This window comes from Chiloscyllium punctatum, chromosome 1 (genome assembly GCF_047496795.1).
Source record: "Chiloscyllium punctatum isolate Juve2018m chromosome 1, sChiPun1.3, whole genome shotgun sequence".
NCBI lineage: Eukaryota > Metazoa > Chordata > Chondrichthyes > Orectolobiformes > Hemiscylliidae > Chiloscyllium > Chiloscyllium punctatum.
Window position 1 is genome coordinate 139,305,642 of NC_092739.1, and position 16,460 is coordinate 139,322,101.

Below are 16,460 nucleotides of genomic sequence, written 5' to 3' on the forward strand. Positions count from 1 at the left end.
ACTCATTCATGCTGACCAGATGTCCCAGACTGATCCAGTCCCTAGTTTGGCCCAAATCCCTCTACATCCAAACTATTCATCCAGACACCTTTCAAATATTGTAATTCTCTCAGTGGCTTTGGCTCTCCTTTCCACAGAGAGCTATGGGGGTAGAGTGCTTGAGTATATTTAAAGCTCAGATAGATAGATTCTTGATCGGTCGGGGAATCAAGGAGTACAGGAAAAGGGGAGGAAAGTGGAAGTGAGGAATGTTGGATCAGCTATGATCCCACTGAATGGCAGAGCAGGCTCGAAGGGCCGAATGGCCTCCTCCTGCTTCTATTTCTAATGGTCTTCTGAATGACCAACTAATGGTCACTAAATGGTAGCTTCTTCCAGCTATTCGATTTTACTAATGGTGGATACTCACATGGAGAGACCAACAGGAGTACCAGGCCAATCCCTCAGCCTAGCCAGCCGCTCAAAGGTTCAGGGGGAGACCTTGTGACAACACTGATCATAATTCCATAAGTTATGGATAAGGATAAGGCTGTTCCTTAGGTGAAAGTGCTAAATTGTGGGAAGGCTAACTATAACAGGAATTGTTGGGAAAACTCAGCAGGCAGAGAGAAAGCAGAATTAACTTTTCGGGTCCAGTGACCCTCCTTCAGAACAACAGCAGAAATGCAACATCTGCAGTTGTTTCTCTTTCCTCACTGCAACAATATTAGGCAGGAATTGGAGAAATCCGACTGGGGATATCTATTTGAGGGTAAATCCACATCTGACATGTGAGGCTTCTAAAGGCGAGTTGATCAGAGTTCAGGCCCAGCATGTTCCAGTGAGGATCAAAGATAAGGACGGCAAGATTCGGGAACACTGGGTGAAAAGAGATATTGAAAGTTGAATGCAACAACACTGGCTCTCTCCAGGAAAGGAAAGCATATTATACAGTGTAGGAAACTAAAATCAAACAGAGCTCTTGAAGAATACAAAGAAAGCAGAAGAGAATTTAGATAAGATATTCAAAAGGCTAGAAGGGGCTATAAGATGCCCTTGGCAAGTAGGATTAAGGAGAATCCCATGGCATTCTATCCTTACATGAGGGTAGCTAGGGAAATAGTAGGCTTACTCAAGGACAAAACAAAGCAAATTATACATCAAGCCAGAGGAAGAGAGCCTCAATGAATACTTTGCATTGGTATTCACCAAGGAGAAGGACATGGATGATGGTAGGATTAGGGAGGGGTCGGTAGATAGCCTAAGGCATGTCAATATTAAGAAGGAGGAAGTATTGGGGGTTTCGAAAAACATTAAGGTAGAGAGGCCCCCAGGGCCTGATGGGATCTATTGAGGATACTGAGGGGGCAAAGGAGGAGGTTGCTGGGGCCTTGACAGAGACCTTTGTATCCTTTTTAGCTGCAGGTGAAGTCTCAGAAGACCGGAGAATAGCCAATATTGTTCCTTTGTTTAAGAAGGGCAACAGGAATAAACTAGAAAATTATAGGCAAGTGAGCCTTACATCAGTGGGAAAGAAATTATTGGAGAAGATTTGGGGAAGAATGGACTTTATTAAAGATAGTCAGCATGGCTTCATGTGAGGGAGGTCGTGTCTGACAAACGTGATTGAGATTTTTGAGGAAGTAATGAAGATGATTGATGAGGGCAGGGTGGATGTTAGAACATAGAACATAGAACATAGAACAATACAGCACAGAACAGGCCCTTCGGCCCACGATGTTGTGCCGAACTTCTAACCTAGATTAAGCACCCATCCATGTACCTATCCAAATGCCGCTTAAAGGTCGCCAATGATTCTGACTCTACCACTCCCACGGGCAGCGCATTCCATGCCCCCACCACTCTCTGGGTAAAGAACCCACCCCTGACATCTCCCCTATACCTTCCACCCTTCACCTTAAATTTATGTCCCCTGGTAACACTCTGTTGTACCCGGGGAAAAAGTTTCTGACTGTCTACTCTATCTATTCCTCTGATCATCTTATAAACCTCTATCAAGTCACCCCTCATCCTTCGCCGTTCCAACGAGAAGAGGCCGAGAACTCTCAACCTATCCTCGTACGACCTACTCTCCATTCCAGGCAACATCCTGGTAAATCTTCTCTGCACCCTCTCCAAAGCTTCCGCATCTTTCCTAAAGTGAGGCGACCAGAACTGCACACAGTACTCCAACTATGGCCTAACCAAAGTCCTGTACAGCTGCAACATCACTTCACGACTCTTGAATTCAATCCCTCTGCTAATGAACGATAATACTCCATAGGCCTTCTTACAAACTCTATCCACCTGAGTGGCAACCTTCAAAGATCTATGTACATAGACCCCAAGATCCCTCTGTTCCTCCACCTGACTAAGAACCCTACCATTAACCCTGTATTCCGCATTCTTATTTGTTCTTCCAAAATGGACAACCTCACACTTGGCAGGGTTGAACTCCATCTGCCACTCCTCAGCCCAGCTCTGCATCATATCTAAGTCCCTCTGCAGCCGACAACAGCCCTCCTCACAGTCCACAACTCCACCTATCTTCGTATCATCTGCAAATTTACTGACCCACCCTTCGACTCCCTCATCTAAGTCATTAATAAAAATTACAAACAGCAGAGGACCCAGAACTGAACCCTGCGGAACTCCACTTGTAACTGGGCTCCAGGCTGAATATTTACCATCTATCACCACTCTCTGCCTTCGACCGGTTAGCCAGTTTTCTATCCAATTGGCCAAATTTCCCTCTATCCCATGCCTCCTGACTTTCCGCATAAGCCTACCATGGGGAACCTTATCAAATGCCTTACTAAAATCCATGTACACTACATCCACTGCTCTACCCTCATCCACATGCTTGGTCACCTCCTCGAAGAATTCAATAAGACTTGTAAGGCAAGACCTACCCTTCACAAATCCGTGCTGGCTGTCCCTAATCAAGCAGTGTCTTTCCAGATACTCGTAAATCCTATCCCTCAGTACCCTTTCCATTACTTTGCCTACCACAGAAGTAAGACTAACTGGCCTGTAATTCCCGGGGTTATCCCTATTCCCTTTTTTGAACAGGGGCACAACATTCGCTACTCTCCAGTCCCCTGGTACCACCCCCGTTGCCAGTGAAGACGAGAAGATCATTGCCAACGGTACTGCAATTTCCTCTCTTGCTTCCCACATAATCCTAGGATATATCCTGTCAGGCCCGGGGGACTTGTCTATCCTCAAGTTGTTCAAAATATCCAACACATCTTCCTTCCTAACAGGTATCTCTTCTAGCTTAACAGTCCGTTTCACACTCTCCTCTTCAACAATACGGTCCCTCTCATTCGTAAATACTGAAGAGAAGTACTTATTCAAGACCTCTCCTATCTCTTCCGACGCAATACACAGTCTCCCACTACTGTCCTTGATCGGACCTACCCTCGTTCTCGTCATTCTCAGGTTTCTCACATACGCATAGAATGCCTTGGGGTTATCCTTGATCCTATCCGCCAAGGATTTTTCATGCCCTCTCTTAGCTCTCCTAATCCCTTTCTTCAGGTCCCTTCTGGCTATCCTGTATCCCTCCACTGCTCTGTCTGAACCCTGTTTCCTCAACCTTATGTAAGCCTCCTTCTTCTTCTTTACTAGACATTCAACCTCCCTCGTCAACCAAGGCTCCCTCACACGACCATTTCTTTCCTGCCTGATCGGTACATACATATCAAGGACACGTCGTATCTGCTCCTTGAAAAAGTTCCACATTTCCACCACATCCTTCCCTGACAGCCTATGCTCCCAACGTATGCTCCTCAAATCCTGTCTTACAGCATCGTAATTTCCCTTCCCACAATTGTAAAATCTTCCTTGTTGTGCGCACCTATCTCTCTCCATAACCAAGGTGAAAGTCACAAAATTGTGGTCACCATCACCAAAATGTTCACCCACTAACAAGCCCACCACTTGTCCCGGTTCGTTACCGAGTACCAAATCCAATATGGCCTCCCCTCTGGTTGGACACTCTACATACTGCGTTAGAAAAGCTTCCTGGACACACTGCACAAACACCGCCCCATCCAATCTATTTGATCTAAAGAGCTTCCAATCAATATTTGGGAAGTTGAAGTCGCCCATGACTACGACCCTGTGGCTTCTGCACCTTTCCAAAATCTGTTTCCCAATCTGTTTCTCCACATCTCTGCTGCTATTGGGGGGCCTATAATAAACACCCAACAAGGTGACTGCACCTTTCCTATTTCTGACTTCAGCCCATACTACCTCCAGAGGCAGATCCCCCTCAAACTTCCTTTCTGCAGCCGTTATACCATTTCTAATTAGCAATGCCACCCCCCCCCCCTCCTTTTTTACCACCCTCCCTAATCTTACTGAAACATCTGTAACCAGGAACCTCCAACAGCCATTCCTGTCCCTCATCTATCCACGTTTCCGTGATGGCCACAACATCGTAGTCCCAGGTACCGATCCACGCCTTAAGTTCACCCACCTTATTTCTGATACTCCTTGCGTTGAAGTATACGTACTTGAGCCCATCTCTGTGTCCGCAAGTAGTCCCTGTCAGTGCTACCTTCTCCACAGCCTCCCTACAGTCTTGGGCATCCTGACACACAGCTAGCTTACTTGCTGGACTACAAGCCCGGATCCCATCCCCCTGCCAAATTAGTTTAAACCCCCCCGAAGAGTGCTAGCAAACCTACCCCCCAGGATATTGGTGCCCTTCTGGTTCAGGTGCAACCCGTCCTGTTTATACAGGTCCCACCTTCCCCAGAATGCAGTCCAATTGTCCAAATATCTGAAGCCCTCCCTCCTACACCATCCTTGCAGCCACGTGTTCAACTGCACTCTCTCCCTATTCTTTGCCTCACTGTCACGTGGCACCGGCAACAACCCAGAGATGACGACTCTGTCTGTCCTAGCTTTTAGCTTCCAGCCTAACTCCTTGAGCTCTTGAATGACCTCCCCACCCCTCTTCCTACCTATGTCGTTGGTGCCAATGTGTACCACGACTTCTGGCTGCACACCCTCCCCCTTAAGGATTCTGAAGACACGGTCTGAGACGTCTCGGACCCTAGCACCCGGGAGGCAACAAACCATCCGAGAGTCTCGCCCATGTCCACAGAACCGCCTGTCCGTCCCTCTAACTAGAGAGTCCCCTATAACTAGCGCTCTCCTCCTCTCCCCCTTTCCCTTCTGAGTCTCAGAGCCACAGACCCCTTCACTGCAGCTTACACCTGCAAGGCTGTCCCCCCCAGCAGTTTCCAAAGCTGTATACTTATTTTTTAGGGGAACAACCACAGGGGAACCCTGCACTGCCTGCTTCTTCCCCTTCCCACCTCTAACTGTTACCCAGCTACCTCTGTTCTCCAGCGTAACTATGTCCCTGTAGCTTCTATCGATCACCCTCTCAGCCTCTCGAATAATCCTCAGCTCATCCAGCTCCAGTTCCAGTTCCCTAACTCGTTCAGGGAGGATCAGGATCTGACTGCATTTCCTGCAGACGAAGTCGGCAGGAGTATCGGTGGTCACCCTTACCTCAAACATCCTGCAGGAGGAACATTCCACCGCCTGCGCTGCCATGACTGTACACTTTGTCTCCAAAAACAAGAACACTGAGTCAATAACACTGAGTCACTTATCTGTGGACTTTAAAGTTAGGTTAGAGGAGGCCCTACGAAAGTAGGACCTGGGGTCTAGAACACACCCACTCAAATACTAATCACTTACCTTCCCGCCCAGCTATGCGCTCCAACCGCACTTCCCCTGCCCGCTACAGGTAAGTAATTTTGAAACAAACTGTCTTACCTTAGCTGTAGTCTCCCGGGTTCGCTTTTCCTCGGCTGCTGCTCCCACTCAAATGACTGTTGGTGATTAAAGGGTGAGTATTTATACTCACAGTTCTCCTTCCCGGCTGCCCCTCTGTTTGCCGTCACTTCCTCTGCTGCTCCCGTTCTTTTTGTGACGAGAGAAAAAAAACACCGCTGCCCGCTACAGGTAAGTAATTTTGAAACAAACTGTCTTACCTTAGCTGTAGTCTCCCGGGTTCGCTTTTCCTCGGCCGCTGCTCCCACTCAAATGAGTGTTGTGTGCACAGACTTTGCTAATGCATTTGACAAGGTCCCTCATGCTAGGTTGGCCCAGAAGACTAAGTCACAGGGTGAGTTGACAAATTGGATACAAAATTGGCTTGGGCATAGAAAAGAGAGGGTAGGTGTGGAGGGCTGGTTTTCTGACTGGATGATTGTGACCAGTGGAGTTCTGCAACGATCCAAACTGAGGCCGCTCATTTTTGGACATTTTTGGTCGGATTAGTATGTTCGTAGACAATACAAAAATTGGTGGAGTTGTGGGCAATGAGGAAGGTTATCAATGAATACAGCAGCATCTAGACCGGTTAGAAAGTTGGATAGAGAAATGGCAAATGGAAGTTGATCCGGACACATGTGAGGCGACACATTGTGGGAGATCATATAGTAAATGGCAGGACCCTTCGGAGCATTGATATATAGAAGGATCTTGAACTCCAAATCCATAGCTCCCTGAGTGTGACCACACCAGTGAATAAAGTGGTAAATAAGACAAACAATACTCTTACCTACATCGGGACATTGAGTATAAAAGTTGGCAAGTCATGTTGTAGCTGAATAAAACTTTAATGAGGCCACATTTGGAGTTTTGTGTGCAGTTCCCGTTGCCACGGGAAGAATGTGGAGGCTTTGGAGAGGATGTGGAAGAGGTTCATCAGGATGTTGCCTGGATTGGGGTGTATTAGATTGAAGGAGAGTTTGGACAAACCTCTTGGATTGTTTTAGCGTGTCAGAGGGACAACCTCATAGAAGTACATAAAATTAAGAGAGGCATGGACAGAGTGGATAACCAGCCTTTTTTCCAGGGGCATGGGGCAAAGGGGTAAAGTTTAAAGGAGATGTGCGAGGAAACATTTTCACACAGAGGGTGACAGCTGCCTGGAAAGCCCTCCCTCTGAGGAAGGGTCACTGGACCTGTAACATTATCTCTGATTTCTCTCCACAGATGCTGCCAGAGCTGCTGAGTCTTTCCAGCAATTTCGGGGTTTTTTGTGTAGCATGACAAAGATGTAGATTAAGAAGAACAGTCTTCTTGGGAGCAACAAGCTACCCATTATGACAGATGTCACTGTGCAAGGTCATTATTACACTTGGTTAAAGACAAAAAAAAACTGCAGATGCTGAAGTCCAAGGTAGAGAGGCAGGAGGCTGGAAGAACACAGCGAGCCAGGCAGCATCAGGAGGTGGAGAAATCAATATTTCAGTGTAACCCTTCTTCAGGACTCAGTTGGTACACTTGGGCAAGGCCAATGGGTATGGTTAGGGAACTACAATAGGAATGGTACAGTCAGTGGACCAATATCCTTCATGCAGCTAAGAGAGTTGCATAGAGAAACGGCAGCAAATGTGCTTCAATGGTAGACATTTAATATTTAACTGGGATGATCCCAAAGAAGGAAGCCCTGTCAATCGTGTTCTACAGGTTAATTAAGGTCATGGTCAGACACTAGGTCAACATCCTCCACCAAAACATTTAGCAATTTTTCAAGTCCAAAGTGAATGCGCTCTGCAATAATTTTGAAATACCCAGATGAGTTGAATTTGTGAATTCATAAATTTTGGAGGGAGGTGGGATCGGGTGAAATATAACAGAGTTATATCTATGATTGTGTAATGAGTTAACTATGGAGAAAGGAGCCAGGCGTGAGATGTTTGTCGAAGGTAACGATTTCAAAGCAGTTCCACCAGTTCTGTTGATGTTACACACAGTCTGTGGGTGGAGCCTCAGAGATGTACTCTGCCTCTCAGAGGGAACAGATGTAACTGTACCAACTCCCGAAGGTTCCAGCAATTACAACAACCAAAAACCTCTGCTGAAGTCCAGTGACCCAGAAGCATCATTGAACTCAAAACATTAACTTCCCTTTCTCTCCACAGCTGCTGGTAACCTGGCTGGATTTCTCTATCCTTTTCTGTGTTTTTGTTTGTTTCAGATCCCCAACATCTGCAGTTCTTTGTTTTATTCTATTGTTATAGGGGCAAGAGGGGAGAGCGAGAGAGAGAGAGAGAGAAAGGGAGATTAGGAGGGGGGGAAGAGGAGGAGAAAAGAGGAGTGGGGGAGAGAGACAAGGTAGACAGGGAAGAGGAGGGTGGGAGGGAGAGATGGGGAGAGATTGGGGAAGAGGAGGGGAAGGGGGGAGGAGGGATAGTACAAATGTAGTTGTAGTTATTGTTATTATACAATAAATCTTATTATTGTGTAAGAACAATGCTCCTTCTGTCAAAATCCTGTGGTGCTGAATCCTCAATCACGAACCTTAGGCAGACCCAAGATAAAGCAAAGGCAAAGGAGAATGGATGGTATAAACTACCTCAGAAGTCCTTAGCCAGTCCCACATATTGGTGGCAAACACTACGAGGTAGTGGTCATTTGGGGAAAACTCACATACTTCATTTATCGATCTACTCTTCTTTCATTGGCTAGTGACACACATTAGATTGTTTAGGTTTGTCAGCTGTGGTTGGATATATCCTTGATGTTATCATTACATGACTGCTGCCATGACAAGGGATTACAGTATACCCCAAATCACGTCTGGACATATCAAACTTTAATGACAATATTTTCTTTTAAAGAAGGGTATGCAGCCAAGGGTTGACTGCAGTCTTAAATTCAGCTGCTGTCGAGAGAGAGAGAGAGAGACAGAGAGAGAGAGAGAGAGAGAGAGAGAGAGAGAGAGAGAGAGAGAGAGAGAGAGAGAGAGAGAGAGAGAGAGAGAGAGAGAGATCCTAGAATGTCACATCTGATGATGTGTCAAGGAAAAGTGGCCTTAAAAGGAGATAAATGCACAACAATCTATAGTCAACTGTAATCTCCTGGGAATGATCTCAAACTGTTAAGATGGTCCACAAAGCAATCTGGGCAAGAAGCACATTATATGGTTACTCCATTCAAAGGAATACAAGCGTCCTGATTAAACTCCAGTTTAACCCTGGACTGTGTGTGCTCGTGAAAGGAAGTGTGCTATTGAACTGAGGTGCTCATGTATGACAACTGACTAAGGCATTCATGTGTACTAGCGTGAATTTGAGAGTTAGTGTGCTGTGAAGGTTACCATCAAAGAATTACTCACTGGTCAATCCTGTATTGCAGGTAAGGACTCAGGTCTCTGAATGCTGCAAAACAGCAAGCCAGTCAAAGGTACACACACACAAAAGAATTTCAATCAACTAACAAAATCAAAAATCCTGAAAATGACTGTTCAACTTCTAATGTCAATGCTGCCAATACGTTACATCCAATACAATGGCCCCAGCCATCTACTGTCTCCAATAACTCAAAGATTGATCCAATTTTTAGAACTTTTATCATTTCTGGACTCACTTCTTTTTCCTAACATGTGTGTCTGCATATTTATTTCTTCTTGCATTGAGTAACTAATAAACTCACACTTTGGTTAACTCAAGAAAGTCTGGTTAAATGGATTCATTTTAAAGCAAAAATTCATTCCTCCCCAGGGGTAGGAATCATTTGCAAATTAATTTTGTTGCAACCAACAGAGGGGATGAGTGAATGAAGATGAGGAGCCAACCCATCCCTCCTTAGCCAGGAGCTTGAGGATTTGTGGTGTCCTGTCTGGACTCATCATAACTTAGAGAACCCCACACGCAGCGTGGTCATAAAACTGCTCACTTTTAACCAAACCATCCTATCAAAGTCCATACCATGTACAACATATTTATATCTAATAACAAGAGTGTTCAAATAAGATTAGACTCTGTATTTTTTATTAAGCTTGATAAAAGCAGCATCTGAGACAGGCATTTGCAGCCCTAATACCAAGAAAAGCATTGTTTAAGAAATATAGTCAAAAATGAAATAGAGCCAGAATTCGGTTACTGAAATGGTAATAATGATGAAAAACAGAACTGAGGCACACTTCAACAACAGCTTAAAGGTTTTATTGCCAGCTGCAGATCCCTGAAGGTTTCAGGCAGCACTGGACAGTTGCCAAAAATAACACCAGATCCATCAGCATTTGGGAAAATAAGACATTATTGATAATTCGTATTTTCAAAATCATGAGCAGGCTGAGGAGAGTAGATAGGGAGAAACTGTTCTCACTCATAAAAGGGACAAGATTAAAGGAGCCTAAATTTAAAATGATCTGCAAAAGAAGCAAGGGTGAAGACAGAGAAAAATAAATTCACATGGCAAGTAGGTAGGGTCTGGAATATACTGCCTGGAAGAGTGGTGGAGGCAGATTCTATTGAGGTATTCAAGAGGACGTTGGATAATTACTTTGATAAAAATAGGGTGCAGGAGTATTGGGGAAAAGCAGGGGATTAGCACAAAGAATGACACTCATTTGAAGAACCAGTGTGGACACAATGGACTCCTTCTCCAACATTCACTTCTGCAATTGTGTTTTCTTTTCGGCTATGGTTTGGAGGAGCCAGTGCTGGACTGGGGTGGACAAAGTTAAAAATCACACAATACCAGATATAGTTCAACAGGTTTATTTGAAAGCTAGTGTTTCCACATAAACCTGTTGGACTATAACCTGGTGTTGTGTGATTTCCATCTCTTTTCGGAGAGTGTCTTAGAGCAGCATATTCTGGAGCTGACCAGACAACAGGCTTTACCAATAACCTGGTATTGTGCGATGAGATCAGGTGAATGAAGGATCGCACAGTGAAGGCACCCATAGATGGTAGCAACCATGATATGAATGAAATGTACATCTAATTTTGAGGAATACAGGAATGGGTCTAACATTTATTTATTAAAATGTAAGATCGAAATATTGAAAGAAGAAAATCGTTGACAAAGTGTGTGTTGGTCCTACAGAAAGTGAGACTGGGGAATTAGTGGAAAATAGAGAAATGGCGGATTAATTAAACAGACATTTTGTATCAATCTTCACTAGGAAGGACATAAGGAACACCCTAGAAGCAACAACAGTCTGACAAGTGCCTGGCTCTTTATGGACTTCATCCCAGGGTCTGAAGGGGCGAGTGATCTGGCTGAATGACACCTGCTTGAAGTGCAAACTGAATGGCTGAATGGTGACTGCATCCTGTGCCTCAGGATTCCCTCCAACAACTACAAAAGATATTGATAGCTGAAGGATCACATCTACTGAGATATAGAGGAGTGTGCTGCTTTACATGCTATCCAGAACAAATCAAACTTTATGTAAGTGCAGTACATCAGAATAATAGAACAGAATGTGGAGTATAGTGTTACAGCTACAGAGAAGGTGCAGAGAAAGATCAATTTGAATATACGAGAGGTCCGTTTATAAGGCTGATAATGAGGGGAATAAGCTGTTCTTTTTTGTTTTCATTAATGGGATGAGGACATCACAGGCTAGGCCAGTATTTATTGCCCATTCGTAATCACCCAGCAGGCATTGAGAATCAACCACACATTGCTATGGGTCTGGAGTCACTTGTAGGCCAGACAAGGTAAAGATGGCAGTTTCCTTCCCTAAAGGACATTAGTAAAGCAGATGGGATTTTCTGGCAATGGACAATGGATTCATGGTTACTTTGGACTCTTAGTTCCAGATTTTTATTGAATGCAAATTCCACTATCTGCCACGGTGGGATTCAAACCTGGGTGTCCAGAACATTGACTCCTATAGCTACCAGGACTACACCTTCTCCCACCCTCTATCCTGTAAAAATGCTATCTCTTACTCCCAATTCCTCCACCTCTGCCGTATCTGCTCCCAGGAGGAGCAATTCCAATCCAGGACATCCCAGGTGGCCTCCTATTCCCAGGACCACAACTTCCCCTCACACGTGATCAGCAATGCCCTCCAGTGCGCCTCCTCTACTTCCTGCACCTTTGCCATGAAATCTCACCCCTCCAGCTGTACCAAGGATAGAACTGCCCCAGTCCCCTCACCTAATATCCGGATGCAGCACATTATCCTCTGCCATTTCTGCTACCTACAATCAGACCCCATCACCAGAGACATAGTTCCCTCCCCACCCCTATCTGCTTTCTGCAGAGAGCATTCCCTCTGTGACTCCCTCATTAGGTCCACGCCCCCCACCAACCCACACTCCACACCCAGCACCTTCCCTTGCCGCTGCAAGAAGCGCAAATCCTGCAGCCACCCACCCACACCTCCTGACTGATTGCCATCTACTGGTCGCGATGTTGAGGATCCAGTTTCGGCGTGGGGAGCAGAGTTCTATTTCTCAGAGCTTGGAGATGATGGAATTATGATGTTGAAGGCTAAAGTCAATCAATAGGAGTCTGATGTATGTCCTTGTTATCTAGCTGCTCCAGGGATGAGTAGGGCCAGGGAGATGGCATCTGCCATTGACCTATTGTGACGGTGGGCAAATTGTAGCGGATCATGTTAATCTGGGAGACTGGAGTTCACGTGCATCATTACTAATCTCTTAAAGCACTTCGTAAAGGTGGATGTCAGAGCCAATGGGCAGTAGTCATTAAGGGATGTTGCCTGATTTTCCTTTGGCACTGGGATGTTGGTGGCCTTCTTGAAGCAGTTAGGACCCTCACAACATAGCAAGGAGAGGTTAAAGATATCTGTAAATACTTCTGCAGCTGTTCTCCGCAGGATCTGAGTGCATGGCCAGGAACTCCAAACCAGGCCAGTCGCTTTTCATGGGTTCGTTCTCAAGAAGGCCTGCCTGATGCCAGGGACAGTTTCACTGACCTTCTGAGCATTGAGCTCATCAGGGAGAGGCATGGCTGCCCGCGATTCGACTCCACTTCCCTTTGTGGCCTGTTACATCATGTAAATGTCAATTAGCCTTCTGTATGTTCCCAAAATGTCATTTCATTTACTGCAGTATCTCCATTTTTGGAAAGATGGGATGTCTTAGTAAATGACATCTTTTCTAAAGAAACTCTGAATTGCTGCTCAGAAATTTTAAAATGCATATTTCAGGAGAGAAATAGAAAACATGCTACAGCAGCTGTTTGAAAAGATTTTAGTTTGTAAAACAAATTTTATGTGAAAACTGACTTTTTTTGTGGGCTGACATGAGATTATGGATTTCAGATGAAGTTGGACTCATTAGCTGTGGGTTTTGGTAGATCAGCTCTCTGTATCTAATCCTTATTAAGGTTTATTCCACTAAAATAAATTAGACCCTGTAGTTTTATAGGTACAGGAAACATGTACAGACAGAAATCCAAATTGAAACCTCAATTATGTCTCATTATTTCAAGGTAGCTCCAGTAATTTCAAATACCATGTGGCAACAAGTTTTTATAATGTTTCTCCCAATTGTCCACATTAAACTCTAAAATGTCAGTGCAAATGCTTATTAACCTTGAACTCAAATTTGTCCTGCAGTGCCATCTAGTGATTAATAGGCAACTTCTGCTTTCCCAAGGTTTGTTATTAGTTACATTTTTAGATAGTAATCCAGAGAATCATAAAGGACACAACTCACGTATTGTGTCTGTGCTTAGAAAAAGCTATCCAATTAGTCATACTCCCCTGCTCATCCCCTGTTGCACCATTAGTATCTCATCCTCAAGTATCTATTTCATATATCCAATTTCCTTTTGCAAGTCACCATTGAATCTGCTTCTACTACACTTTCTGCTTGGGCATTCCACATTGTAAAAACTAACTGCATGAAAACAATTCTCATTATTCAGCTGGAATACTTGTCAATTTTGCTAAAAATTTGTGTCCTCTGATAAGCGTTGGTGGAAATGGTTTCTTTCTATCTACTGTATCAATGACCCTTATGATGATGAATGCCTTGACTAAATCTCCTCTTAACTGTTTCTGCTCTGAGAACAATTCTAGTATCTCTAGTTTCTCTACAAAGTGTGTTGCCTCATAGGGTCATATAGTCATTCCTGCATAGAAAGTGGTCATTCAGCCCATTGTCCATGCTGGTTATCCAAGAAACAATCCAGTTCGTCCATCCCCTCGTTCTTTCCCTGCAGCATTGCTAATTTATTTTTAAAATTTTAATTGACAGCATGAACCATCTGTTTCTCTTACATCAAATGCAGCAAGTTCCAGCTCATGGTCAATTACTTTGTAAAAAAGGTCCTCCCCACATTCCCCCAGGGTCCTTTGCCCAAAACCTTAAACCCCCTTGTCCTTTAACCATTAGTGAATAGTCTTTCCTGATTGAAATCTCCAAGCCCTGCAAACTCTTTGCCTGCAAGGAGGAGAATCCAGTATCTCTACATAACCTAATTACTAAAAACCCATTTCCAGAAACATTTTGGTTAATCTGTTTTGCAATTTCTAAAGCACATCGCCTCTTTCCTAAGGATTGGTGACCTGATTTTTATTCGATACTCTAGTTGTAGCTTAACTGGGGCATTAAATGGGTTCAGCATAATCTCCCTGCTTTTGTACTTGCTACCTCTATTTATGAAGTTCAAAATACCATATGCTTTGCTAGCCACACTCAATATATCCTGTCACCTTCAAAGACAGACATACATGAAACTGCAAATCTCTCTGCTCCTTTATATTCTGTAGAACAGTGCCATAAAGTCTATATTATCTCTTTCTATCCTTTCTGCCAAATTCATGACCTTACATTTCACTGTATTAAGTTTCATCCAGCATTTGTCTGCCCACTCTGCTGACATAACCTTTTTATTAACTCATTCACAACATGAGGGTGTCACTGGCAAGGCCAGCATTTATTGCTCACAGGGCAGTTAAGAGTCAGCCACATTGCAGTGGGTCTGGAGTCACTTGTTGGTCAGACCAGGTAAGGAGGGCAGCTTCCTAAAGGACATTAGTGAGCCAGATGGATTTTTTTCCTCCAACAATCAGCAATGGCTTTATGGTCACCATTAAACACTTAATTCCAGATTTGTATTGAATTCGAACTTCGCCATCTATTATGGCAGGATTTGAATCCGGGTCCCCAGAGCAGTACCTAGGTCCCTGATTAACAACCCAATGATAATACCACTAGGCCATCATTTCCCTATAACCATGTCAAGTTATAGTCAGTATCATCGTCACTGTTCATTTTACCTTCAAGTTAGTATTATTGGAAAATGTAAAACCTTACTCTATTTAAGACAGTCATATATTGCTGAATTCTAGGCCTTTGTCTTAATCATGAGAATAGTTATGACAGTTTGCCCTAAATCCTGCTTTGAGGATTTCGAGTACTATAGATAGTGTTGAGGAAGCAGGAAGGCTGGAGAAGGACATGAACAAGCTAGGAGAGTGAGCAAAGATGTGGCAGGTAGAATACAATGTGAAAAAGTGTGAGATTATACACATTACAGGAAGAATAGAGGCATAAACTGTTTTCTAAATGAGGAAAGGCTTCGGAAATCAGAAACACAAAGGAACTTCAGAGGCCTAGTTCAGGAGCCTCTTAAGGTTAACAGGCAGGTTCAGGTGGTGGTTAGGAAGTCAAATGCAATGCTATTAAGTTCAAGAGGGCTCAAATACAAGAGCAAAGATGTACCTCTGAGGCTGTATAAACCTCGGGTCAGGTTACATACTCAATATTGTAAGCAGTTTTGGGCCTCATATTTAAGGAAGGATGTGCTGGTCTTGGAGACAGTCCAAAGGAGGTTCACAAGAATAATCCTAGGGATGAATGATTTGGAGGTGTCAGTGTTAGACTGGGGTGCACAAAATTAAAAATCACATCACCAGGTTATAGTCCAACAGGTTTATTTGGAAGCACTAGTTTTCGGAGCACTGCTCCTTCAGGTGGTTGAGTAGTGCTCCAAAAGCTAGAGTTTCCAAATAAACCTGCTGGACTATAACCTGGTGCTGTGTGATTTTTAACCTCAGGATGAAGGACTTGTTCTATAAGGAGTGGTTGAGAACTGTGGATCTACATGAGATGGAGTTTAAAAGGATATGTGGGGAATCTGATTGAAACGTACAGAATACTAGAAGGCCTGGATAAAGCAGGCATGAAGAAGATGTTTCTACTAGTGGAATAGACTAGGACCCGAGGGCACAGCCTCAGAGTGAAGGGATGGCCCTTCACTCTGAGGAGGAATTTCTTCAGCTAGAGGGTGGTGAGTTAGTAGACCACATTGCTGTAAAGTGTTGTGGAGGTCAACTATAATTAAGACCAGACATGGATAGCTTCTTGATTAGTAAGGGGATCAAGGTTCACAGTGAGAAGACAGGAGAATAGGGTTGAGAAACATACCAGCCATGATTGAATAGTGGAGCAGACTCAATAGGTTGAGAATGGCCTAATTCTGTTCTCATACCTTTTGTTCTCACGGTCTTCTGTTTATGTCTATAGGTGACATACTGAAGACTTTCTGAAGACTCAGACAACTCAACTCCCTGAAAAGTTTTAGACATGAAATTGGAACCTTGATCCAACTAAACCTCCATTGGCAATCCAGATCAAGTGAAGGACTGATATAATCTCTCTGCCACTACTTTAGCATTGATTGTTCTTAAGGGCATGAGCTCTGAAAATCAGGCAGCTGTG